This window comes from Lemur catta, unplaced genomic scaffold (assembly GCF_020740605.2).
Source record: "Lemur catta isolate mLemCat1 unplaced genomic scaffold, mLemCat1.pri scaffold_41_ctg1, whole genome shotgun sequence".
NCBI classification, from domain to species: domain Eukaryota; kingdom Metazoa; phylum Chordata; class Mammalia; order Primates; family Lemuridae; genus Lemur; species Lemur catta.
Window position 1 is genome coordinate 1,968,451 of NW_025423849.1, and position 10,444 is coordinate 1,978,894.

At 46.0% G+C, this 10,444-nt stretch overlaps 1 pseudogene; it reads left to right on the forward strand.

The window, feature by feature from the left end:
* The first annotated feature begins 345 nt into the window (after window positions 1-345).
* Window positions 346-9,150, forward strand: LOC123629744 (annotated as a pseudogene).
* The last annotated feature ends 1,294 nt before the right edge of the window (window positions 9,151-10,444 follow it).

Genomic DNA, 10,444 nt, shown 5'->3' on the forward strand with positions numbered 1-10,444 from the left:
ACCCCGTCTCTACTAAAAATAGAAAGAAATTAACCAGACAACTAAAAAACATATAGAAAAAATTAGCCGGGCATGGTGGCACATGCCTGTAGTCCCAGCTACTTGGGAGGCTGAGGCAGGAGGATGGCTTGAGCCCAGGAGTTTGAGGTTGCCATGAGCTAGGCTGATGCCACGGCACTCTAGCCCCAGCAATAGAGCAAGACTGTGTCTCAAAAAAATAAAAATAAAAAAATAAACGTTCAAAACTATTCTCTAGACCCACCATAAATCATTTTAAACAAAGATTGAATACCGGTGTCTTCCTCCAATTTCTGACACCACAGTAGGGAGCAAACACAGCTCCCTATGTGGAGCTACATGGAGCTACATGGCTCCCAGTGGCTACACGGCGTCCACTGGCTACAGCAAGGCAGTCAGGTATGTCGATGGCAAAAGTGAGGGGCAGAGGAAACATGCAGGTTTCACAAAGGAAACAGCATTGGAATGAAACCTAAATGACTAACAGTGGTCAGAGAAACATTTCAGGCAGGGGTCAGATGTGGTGGCTCATGCCTGCAGAATCCTAGCACTCTGAGAGGCTGAGGCAAGAGGATCACTGGGGGTCAGGAGTTCGAGACCAGCCTGAGCAAGAGTGAGACCCTGTCTATACTACAATAAAAAAAAAAAAATAGAAAAAAATTAGCCAGGTATGGTGGTGTGTGCCTGTAGTTCCAGCTACTCTGGAGGCTGAGGCAGGAGGATCACTTCAGCCCAGTATTTTGAGGTTGCTGTGAGCTATGACGACACCACCACTCTAGCCCAGGTGACAGAGGGAGACTCTGTCTCCAAAAAAAAAAAAAAATGAGGCAGGGAAGACAATGAGGTCTTGTTGATGGATTTAATATGTTAGAAGATAAGCTAGGATACTCTCCAGTAACTCAACAAAAGTGCTTTAAATACTAATGAGTTTAACTCACAAACATGAAGTCCAAGGGTAAGCAGTTCCAGGAATGCTTAGTTCAATGGCTTAAAAACATACTCAAGAACCCAGTTGCTTTCCATTTGGGGTCTACCCTGCAAAGATTTGACTTTCATCCCATGTGCCCACCCTTATGGAGGCTGCCATAGCCTCAGTCATCCAATCCTTGCATAAACACAATCCTTGCATAAACACAATCAAAACCAGAACAGCCATTTCTCCTGGTGTGTCTCTTCTTGTCGGGGAATAAAACCCTTTCCCAGGAGACTGGATCTTACATCACAGTTGCATTATTGCCCATGCCTGAATCAATCACTTACAAGAAGAGTAGGATGATCAATTGGGTTGGACCAACCAACTTTCAACTGCATTGTGTGTAGAAAAGTCTATGAAGAACTTGAAACTCAATACCTGGACAAAATTGTGGTTCTGTTGGAAAGGAAAAATGGGATATTGACTCTCAGGTAGTAAATTAACAGAGTCTGCCTGAACTCTCAGCTCTCTGGCTTAGGTGAAAGGATAAATGTTGTACTCTTCATTGAGACAGGATCCATCAGAGGAGGAGCAGATGTGTGGGAAATTATGGTGAGATTTGGAACATACAGAATTTGGGGTGCCTGCAGGACATTTGGGGAATGTTTGCTAGGCAGTTGAGTATAGGGTCTGGGAGTCATGAGCAGAGTGCTGGTAGGTGAAGTCATAGGCATGAATAGAATTCTTGGTAGAAATACCAGCAATGAGAAGGGTTATGAGAAATCCTGGAGGAAGATTCATCTTTAAGAGGAGAACAGAGAAAGAAAAATCAAGAAAAGAGGTTGAAAGACTGAGACTGAAAGAGGAAAAAGATATTTTCTCTTGAATTCTAGAGGAAGAACAAAGGGATGACAGTGCACAGTTTTGTCAGACTTTATTATGGGCTTTGCCACCATGCCTATGAACTGTCACACAATGAGAACAATGAAGTAGCCGGAAGTAAGAGTGAACAGGAAAAATTGATGGAGTACATGGGCAGAATGTTTTTGATTTTGCACAAATCATTTAGACAGGCCTCACTAATTTATTTTGTCTATTATATATACATAGACAGAAAATCTATTCTCTGCTCCCAGGAAAGGGGAAGCCTGCTATCATAGCTTTCCTTGAACACACAGTGCTGTTCTAGAAAGGTGGAGGAAGGGGACTGGAGAGTGCAGAATCCCTGCAGTATCATTGGTGACTTGGGCAACAGTCTAAAATCTTTATTTGAAAAAAAGTTAGGTGCTGCCTAATGGCTGCAGAGAACAATGTCAGCGGCTATAAAATCTTTAATGGGTGGCTCATAATTTCTTCCTTCCCTTCAAATAAAACTCATGGTTCTTTTTGCTCAGAGAGTTCTTGGATTATGACTTGATTTCAGTGCCACATTCCTCATGACAGCAACACAAGACAGCGGGTGGCAAGTGCCATTAACACCATTTTACATGGGGGAACCCGGAGAAGCCTGGGAGTGAGTCACATAGGGTCACGGCATGGCCAGCTCAGGGCCCAGAAACCATGTTCTCCCTCCAATTCCCCAGTGGATTTTACCTAGAGAGAAACAACCTATATGTGGGTAAACCCACAGCTTTCAAAGACCTTTCCCATCCATTTCCTTATTTAATTTAAGGCTTTGCCACAATCTTGCCACAGTGTTATATTTCCTATCTTGAACTTAACCCAACCATTCCTTCAAAGACTTAGAACTTCGATTATAAATTCCCTAATGATACACTGGCTATCCAGAGTCAAAGTAAATAATGATAATATCATTTCTTCTTTGGAAATGGAAAACATTCTTTAAAAAAATAATAATAATATAATTTTTCCAGATGAAATGAAGCTTCTCCTGGAACAAAATGATAGTCAATGTTCCATTCAGAAAATGCCACTTGGAAAAGTCAATGAATCCATTTGGATTTCAAACTTCTGAGTCATTTGGGATCCCCTGATCTCTCTGCTTTGAAATTGTGAGCCACTTCCTATTCTTTTTATGACAGTTCAGATTTACTGTTAGAACTTCTTATTTTTCCTTTCCTAATATTTTAATTTCTCTCATTCAGAATAAGTTGCAATCATTCTTTTTCAGTCACAAGATGGCTGCATTTGAGCTTAATATACAACCCCATGTAATCAGAGAGTCGCGAATTAAAATAATCATAAGATGCCATTTCAAATGTTTCAGGTAGGCAAAGAGTAATAAATCTGGTAACACCGAGTGTTAGAGGTATGTGCTGTAGCAGGGACTCACGTGTTACCCAGGGCAGAGGAGGCTGGTACAAGCACTCGGAAAGCAACTTGGCAAAACTTAGTCAAGCTCAAGTGATACAGATCCTGTGACCCGGCATTTCCACTTCTTGGTGTTTCCTCTAGAATAACTCTTAACAGATGGACATAAATAAACACATACAGAAATATTCAGTGCAGGCCTATTAGCAATAGTGAAAAAGTAGAAGGAACCCAACTGTTCCTCAGGAAGATGAATGGATTGACTGTGTTTCATATTCAGCAGTGGAGAGTAGAGACTCCTACAAATATCCATGTGCAGATGATCTCAAACACATTCTTTTTGGATAGAAAAGTTGCAAAAGGGCCGGGCATGCTGGCTCAAGCCTGTAATCCTAGCACTTGGGAGGCCGAGGCGGGCGGATTGTGTGAGCTCAGGAGTTCGAGACCAGCCTGAGCAAGAGCGAGACCCCGTCTCTACTAAAAAAATAGAAAGAAACTATATGGACAGCTAAAAATATATATATAGAAAAAAATTAGCCGGGCATGATGGCACATGCCTGTAGTCCCAGCAACTTGGGAGGCTGAGGCAGTAGGATCGCTTAAGCCCAGGAGTTTGAGGTTGCTGTGAGCTAGGCTGACGCCACGGCACTCACTCTAGCCCGGGCAACAGAGTGACACTCTGTCTCAAAAAAAAAAAAAAGAAAAGAAAAGTTGCAAAAGAAGAGTGTGGTACTGTTTAGGAAAAAATGAATTACACACATACAAACAGACTGTCATACACAAAACGTACACACTGAAAACATCAACAGGAATGATATAGACTGACTTTAGGATGCTGGTCATGTCACGGAGGGTATGAGAAGCGATGAGAACAGAATGATATTTTAACAGTCTCTATATTATTTTTTTGCAAAATTGAAAGATTGCAAAATAAAAATGAGAACTATCAACACTGTTTTCATCTTGCTGTTGAGTACATAGGGTGTGTCATATTCTCTGTCTTGCTCTACATTTGAAATATTTCATAGTTATACATGTTAAAATTGAAAGCTCCTGTTCTGGCAAAAGAGCCCAGCAGTAAAGGGAAGGTGATGACTAAATCAGATAGAAAAAGTCTGGAGCAGGACTTGGCACTGGTTTTCTGTAAATGGACAGAAAGTCCATATTTTAGACTGCAGGTGTTAGGTCACTGTCTCCACTACTCACCCACTCTGCTTTTGAGACAAGGCAGCCTTGGACAAAACATAAATGAAGGGGTGTGGCTATGTTCCAATACAGCTTTATTTACAAAAACAGACCTCAGGTTGGGTTTGATCCATGGGCCATGGTTTGCCTCAGTTTACGGTTTCTAGAGGTAAGTGGTTTCAGCAGACAAGCCATCTTAGGCTACAAGGGTGATGCTGGGGCCAGGGAACATCCGGATCTTTTTCTAGAGACTTATTTGGGCAGACAGACCATTACTGTCCCAGTCTAAGAACCCAAATCATCAATGCAGTATCTTTAGTAGCGGAGGCTGTGGCAGTATTAGAACTCGTAAAAATAATCTCTGAAGTTTAACATTGTTGGGGATTTTGCTTTGGAGGTTTCTGTTTGAGTCTTTCTTCACTTTGGTGGTGACAGCAAGTTTATGCCAGGTGTGCCTATCAATATTCAGCCCTGGGAGCCTCCCTTCAACCTTCCAAGGATGCCCGGGAATTCTTAGGTCACAGAAAATGTCTCAGCCCCATCCCGATCCCCATTCCTGCATAGCCCCGTACTGCCTTGACCTGACTTCTACAACTCAGTAAGGTCACCCTGGGAGGGAGCTCATCAGCTTAGCTGTACCCTTGGCCTTTGGTCACTTGCGTTCACCTGTCAGGAAGGATGACTCAGCACTGCTGTAGCCTTTCCTAGAAATCAGGAAACTGTATTGCTCAAGCTCCTGTTGGCAGAACCCTCTTCAGGTCTTGACACTTCTAAGAAGGGCTGATAGAAGGGCCCTGGGATGCTTTAGCTGCCTAGATACTCGACTGCTTTGGCCTCTGCAGCCCCTGTTCTGGTATCTACCATGGCCAGGCCCAAGGGCGTTCACTTAAGAGAAAAACACTTCCACCGCCTCTCTCTCTGCACCACCAGCTTTGGCCAACCCAGTCTGCTCAGGCCATCAGCATTCACAGTCCTGACACCCCTTGCCAAGTGACAACATCGCCAGGCCAGAAGGATGGTTCATAAAACCAACAGCATTTATTTATGAGTTTCTTCTGCTAGAAGCCAACTACAAGATGTGAGAGTAAAATGAAGTATCCTCATGCTGTCGTTCCTGGCAGTTGTCACAACATTCTTGAGAAGTTAATTGTACGCCAACCATTTTTCTGAGTAGCAAAGTGATTCAGGACAGAGCAGGATGCTAAAGTACTAAATTCAGGTCCTGGAGGGGCCCGGTGACGTATGCACACAGGGACAGTTGGTGAACTGGAGACAGAGGCATGCACGTTTGTTCTCTCCCCCAGGAACCCTATGCCACCAAGGGCCGGCAGAGGAGGAGCTTGGCTTCATTGCTTTAACGCCCTGAAGAAAAGAGGCTGCAGCCTCATAGACACCAGGGCAGAACGCCTCTGGCCTGTTTGCCTGTTTGGACACTGAGATGCCACGTTACTGCTGCTGGGTGTGAAGGAGGAAAGAAAGGAGACACAGGAAAGGATAGAAGAGCCTGAGGTGGTCCCAGTCATCTAGATTTCAGCAGCCTCTCTTCCCTTTCCTGAAAATTGGAGGTTTACTTTTCTTCTTAGGTTCCTGGGAGACACAACTTTTAAAGGTGATGCTTTGAAAAGTTTGAAAGCGTTCAAAGGACGCATGTTGTTAAACCGCCGCATCTACTACTGTTGGCTTTAGGAGCTTTGGTCCCAAATGAGTCTGAGCACGTTCTGTCCGACGACGAGGCGGACCTGCTGAGTGGCCGCACGCATTTCTGAGCCCGTCCACCCCGCGTGGGAAGCTGTTCCTGGAACCAGGATTTGAGGACCCGGCTGACTCTGTCAATCTTTCCTGGCTGGGACTCGCAAACTCTTGGTTGTGTTTACCCAGGATGTTAATAATTTTGGAAATCATTAAAATGGAACCAAAATACTTTCTTTTTAAGAGGCTACTGAGATCACAAGTCATTCCGCAAATATAATAAGCTGTGTAAGCTGAGCGTGTCCAATACTCGACACTTGCCACGAGCCAGCTGGAAGCGTGGCCATTTTCATATGACACCTCGTGTGTGGAACTAAGGAGGAATGAGAAGAGCCTTCTAAAAACTAGGCCTTAAAAGTGCAATAATTGTGTTGGACAAACTGTTTAAAAAAAAAAAAAGAGAGAGAGAGAAAAAACTTTCTTTTTGTCCCCGCTCTCTGCTCTCAACTGCCCGTTGTCATCTCTGTGACCTAACTCCCGTGCTTTCGCCAGTGTCATCATCCTAAGGAATCCCATTAGGATTTTAAGGGACCCGCTTAGTTGTCACTTTCTATGCTCTTCCTGTTCCCTCTCCAGGCAGACCCAATGCTTTTGCTTTGCACCCTCACTGTCATTTGGGGTCACTGGTGTTCATCAAAGTTACCTGAGACAATTCTTAAAAATACAGATCTCAGATCTCACCCAACCTACTGATTCAGAATGCTTTGGGGTGGACCCTGGAGTCTGCATTCTAAAGCACTGCAGGCGATTCAGATGTTGTTGCTGGCAGGACCACGACTGTGCGAACCTAGGCCATTGCTGCTGTTTTTAGCCAAGAGGCAGCGGTGCTCACCCGCAGCTCAGATTTCACAGCCAAGATGCCTGGATTTAAGTATTTTACATACTACTGGTTATATGATCTTGGCAATCTCTCATTGCCAAGATCACATAACCAGTCCTCATCCATAAAATGCAGAAAACAGTAGTACCTACTTCATAGAACTCTGATAATTAAATAGGTTCATACAAGAAGGGAAGCTATCAGTGTCTGATGTGCTTTGAGAACTAATAAATATGTGCTACTAACATTAGCATGGATAAATTTATGACATTTATTAACAATTTGAGGAATTCAACATGCTTAATATTAAATTTTAGTCATTCTCTATACTTTGGGCTGATTAATATAATATTATAACTAATATTCACTATTATAACTATATAGTGACATATAGGGAGATTATTGTTGCATGTCCACTTTAGGGGGTGCATGTAAAAGGAATGGGAGTTTATTCAGCTCTGTAAGTGGTAAATACACAGAGAGGGAGTGAATAAACATGAAGACGATGCTGATGACAACAGCTGTGTCGGGAGCTACAGCTGTGAGACGAGACGGTTGTCATCTCTGTTGCTGGGTAACTGCTAGTGTGCCTTGAGGCCACTCAAGAAACTACAAACATTGAAAGTGGGAATTAAACTTACAAGTCCATCTTTCCCTTTAGTCAGACTTCGGTTTGCCTCCTACAAGACACATTTCAGACAGAGTAAGACTCATTGCTCTGCGATTCCCATCCCCGTTGAACTTGTGTGATAGTGTCCTAACACAAAGACTGAAAATATAATACATTCCTGTAAGCAAGCTTTGCATTGGCATCAGACAGTTTTAATGCAACCTGGAAAATGTCTCTGTTCACTACCAGGAATTGGTTTTCACTATGAGAATCTAATTTATGACTCATTTGAATGATTTGAATATCTGTGTGCAGATGTCCCGTGCTAAATGTTATATATTACTTATAAGTCATGCTAAGCAGAGACGCAACAATTTTCCTAGTCTGTGTCCATTTCTAGCTTGAATACTCGTCTTTAAGAAACTTGCGAACCACACCCACCTTCCTTCTACTTTTTACTTATTAATTTTTCTAATCATATCCATGTCTAGTGGTTAATTTTGATGGCTCCGGAGGTAGATGCCTGGCTTTAAATCCTGGGCCATTGCTCAGTGGTCGTGTGACCTTGGGCAAATAACTCAACCTCTGTGGGCCTCAGTTTCCTTCATTATAGAGTAAGGATAATAATACCACCTCCCACTTCAGGCTGTTTTTAGGATCAAATGAAATATCTATCACCTAGAACATACTAAAACACAGTAAATGTTGGTTATTAACTATTATTGGTACTTCTGCAAACTGGCTCGAGCTATCTCTTGACAGCATTTGCTTTGCAATTCTGTGATTGTTCAACATGTGTGTGTTTCCTAACTGTATTATAAATTACTTGCTGACCATTTTGTCCCTCTCCTTGTCTTGGGGCATTTTCTGGGTGCCATCAACAGCAGTACACAAATGTACTATTTAGTCACTTCTCGCCTCCACCTGCCGCTGGGCAACCAGTAGTCAGCCCCGCCCCGCCTGTCTCTTCTCGAAATAAAACAACTCTACAGCACTAAAAGGAAAACCGCGGATCGCGCACTCCATCGTCCATTCCAACCAACCCCTCTGACTATTCTTCTCGTTGCAGGATGTTCGGAGGCTTCTCCTGTCCTTGTTCCTGGTGGCCCTGCTGGTGAGGGTGGCGGGAGCCCGGGAGAACCGGCCGGCGGGCGCCATCCCCTCGCCTTCCAAGGACGGCAGCAGCGACAACTCGGAGCGATGGCAGCACCGGATCAGGAGGTGCTGGCCTCCAGCCAGGAGGCCCTGGTGGTCACCGAGAGCAAGTACCTCAAGAGTGACTGGTGCAGGACGCAGCCACTGCGGCAGGCGGTGGCAAGCAGGGCTGGGGCAGCCGCCGTCCTCCCCCGCTCTGCCGGGCCAGGGCGACTCCTGCCACATCCCGCGGCACGTGGAGGAGGAGGAGGAGGAGGAGGAGGAGGAGTCCTTCCCGTCCTGCGCCTTCTGCCGGCCCCAGCGCGTCACCTCCGTCCTCGCGGAGCTGAGTGCCCCAGCCTGGACCCGCCCTTCCGACTCAGAAAACTCCAGAAGGTGAAGCAGCGCAGGTGCGTGTCCGTGAACCCGAGCGACTCGGCCAAGCAGTGAGCGTCCCCGAGGGCGCAGGCCGCTCTGCACGCGCCCCCGCCGCGGGTCGCGCCGCCCCCGTCCCCGTCCCCGTCCCTGTCCTCCGAGCCCACTCACGCGCTGCCTGGTGTCCCCACCCCCGCAGCGGCAAGCACGTCTCTTGGGGCTGACGGTGTCCTTGTCCAGCACGTGGACCCACCGCAAGTGGAGCTTTGCCGATGTGTCCCTGACCGACCCCGGCCCCACCAGAGCCTCCGGAACCGGGTTGTGGATCAGGCCCGAAGGAAAAGGCTGGAAAACCACCGCCACCCGCCACCCAGCCGTCGGAGTGACCTTGCAGGTGATGCGCTGCCAGTCCGGCAGTGGTGTTTCCACCGTGTGGAAAAGCGAGTAGTTCCCTGGCCTCCCCCGACACAACGGCCCGCCCCCTCCCGCGGAGGGCGAAGGATGCGTCACTCTGCTGAGCTGTCCCCAGACCTCTCCTGCGGGTCCCTGGACCTCTGGCTGGGCTGGGCGCGCTCCCTCTGTGATCCGGAGGCTGCCCTGGGCCTCCACTGTCACGCGGCTGTGGACAAGTCACATGAAGATGTCCACGGACAGGGGGTCTCTTCGCAAACCTGATACCAAGAAGACAACTTGAGCCACTTGGATCCCGAAGTGGCCTTCCCTGGGGACCTTGCTCACAGCAGGCCACACCCTCCCCCACCCTGAGCCACCATCACCCCTTCTTCCTCACTGTCCCCCCCAACCCCTTTGTGGACTGAAGACGAACTCTGGTGTGCATGCTATTACCGCTGCAGTTAGAATATTATCACGCACAAAAGTCTATGTATTAACGCTGGTTTTATAATTGACCTATATTGTAAAGAGTTGTTTAAAAAAAAAAGTATTATAGACCTATCCATATATTGTTTCACATGTTTTGCCTCTGGCTTTGCAGCACAATTCTGAGTAAGGAGAACAGCAGGTGATGATCTACCCAGAGATGTTTTTAACTCAGAAATAATGCCTGGTCAGCAGTTCACTGCCATGCACCTATTTTAGATTGGGCAGGGAGATGGGAGGAATCGGATTTGACTTTGAATATTACGTCACGGAAGCTACTAAAGCATTGCAGCACAATGTAGAAATCGGGTTGGGACAGATGGGTGTCAGGAGGGGAGTCGTTTTAACCCAAAACTCAAAAGCCTGCCCATGCGGGGTGAGAAGGCCTGCTATTTTCACTGCCATGACACTAAGCAAAAAAAAAAAAAAATCCTGTTAAAAGAAAGAGATATTTAACAATATAAGGAGTCAGGTCACTTTGTGGTATAGG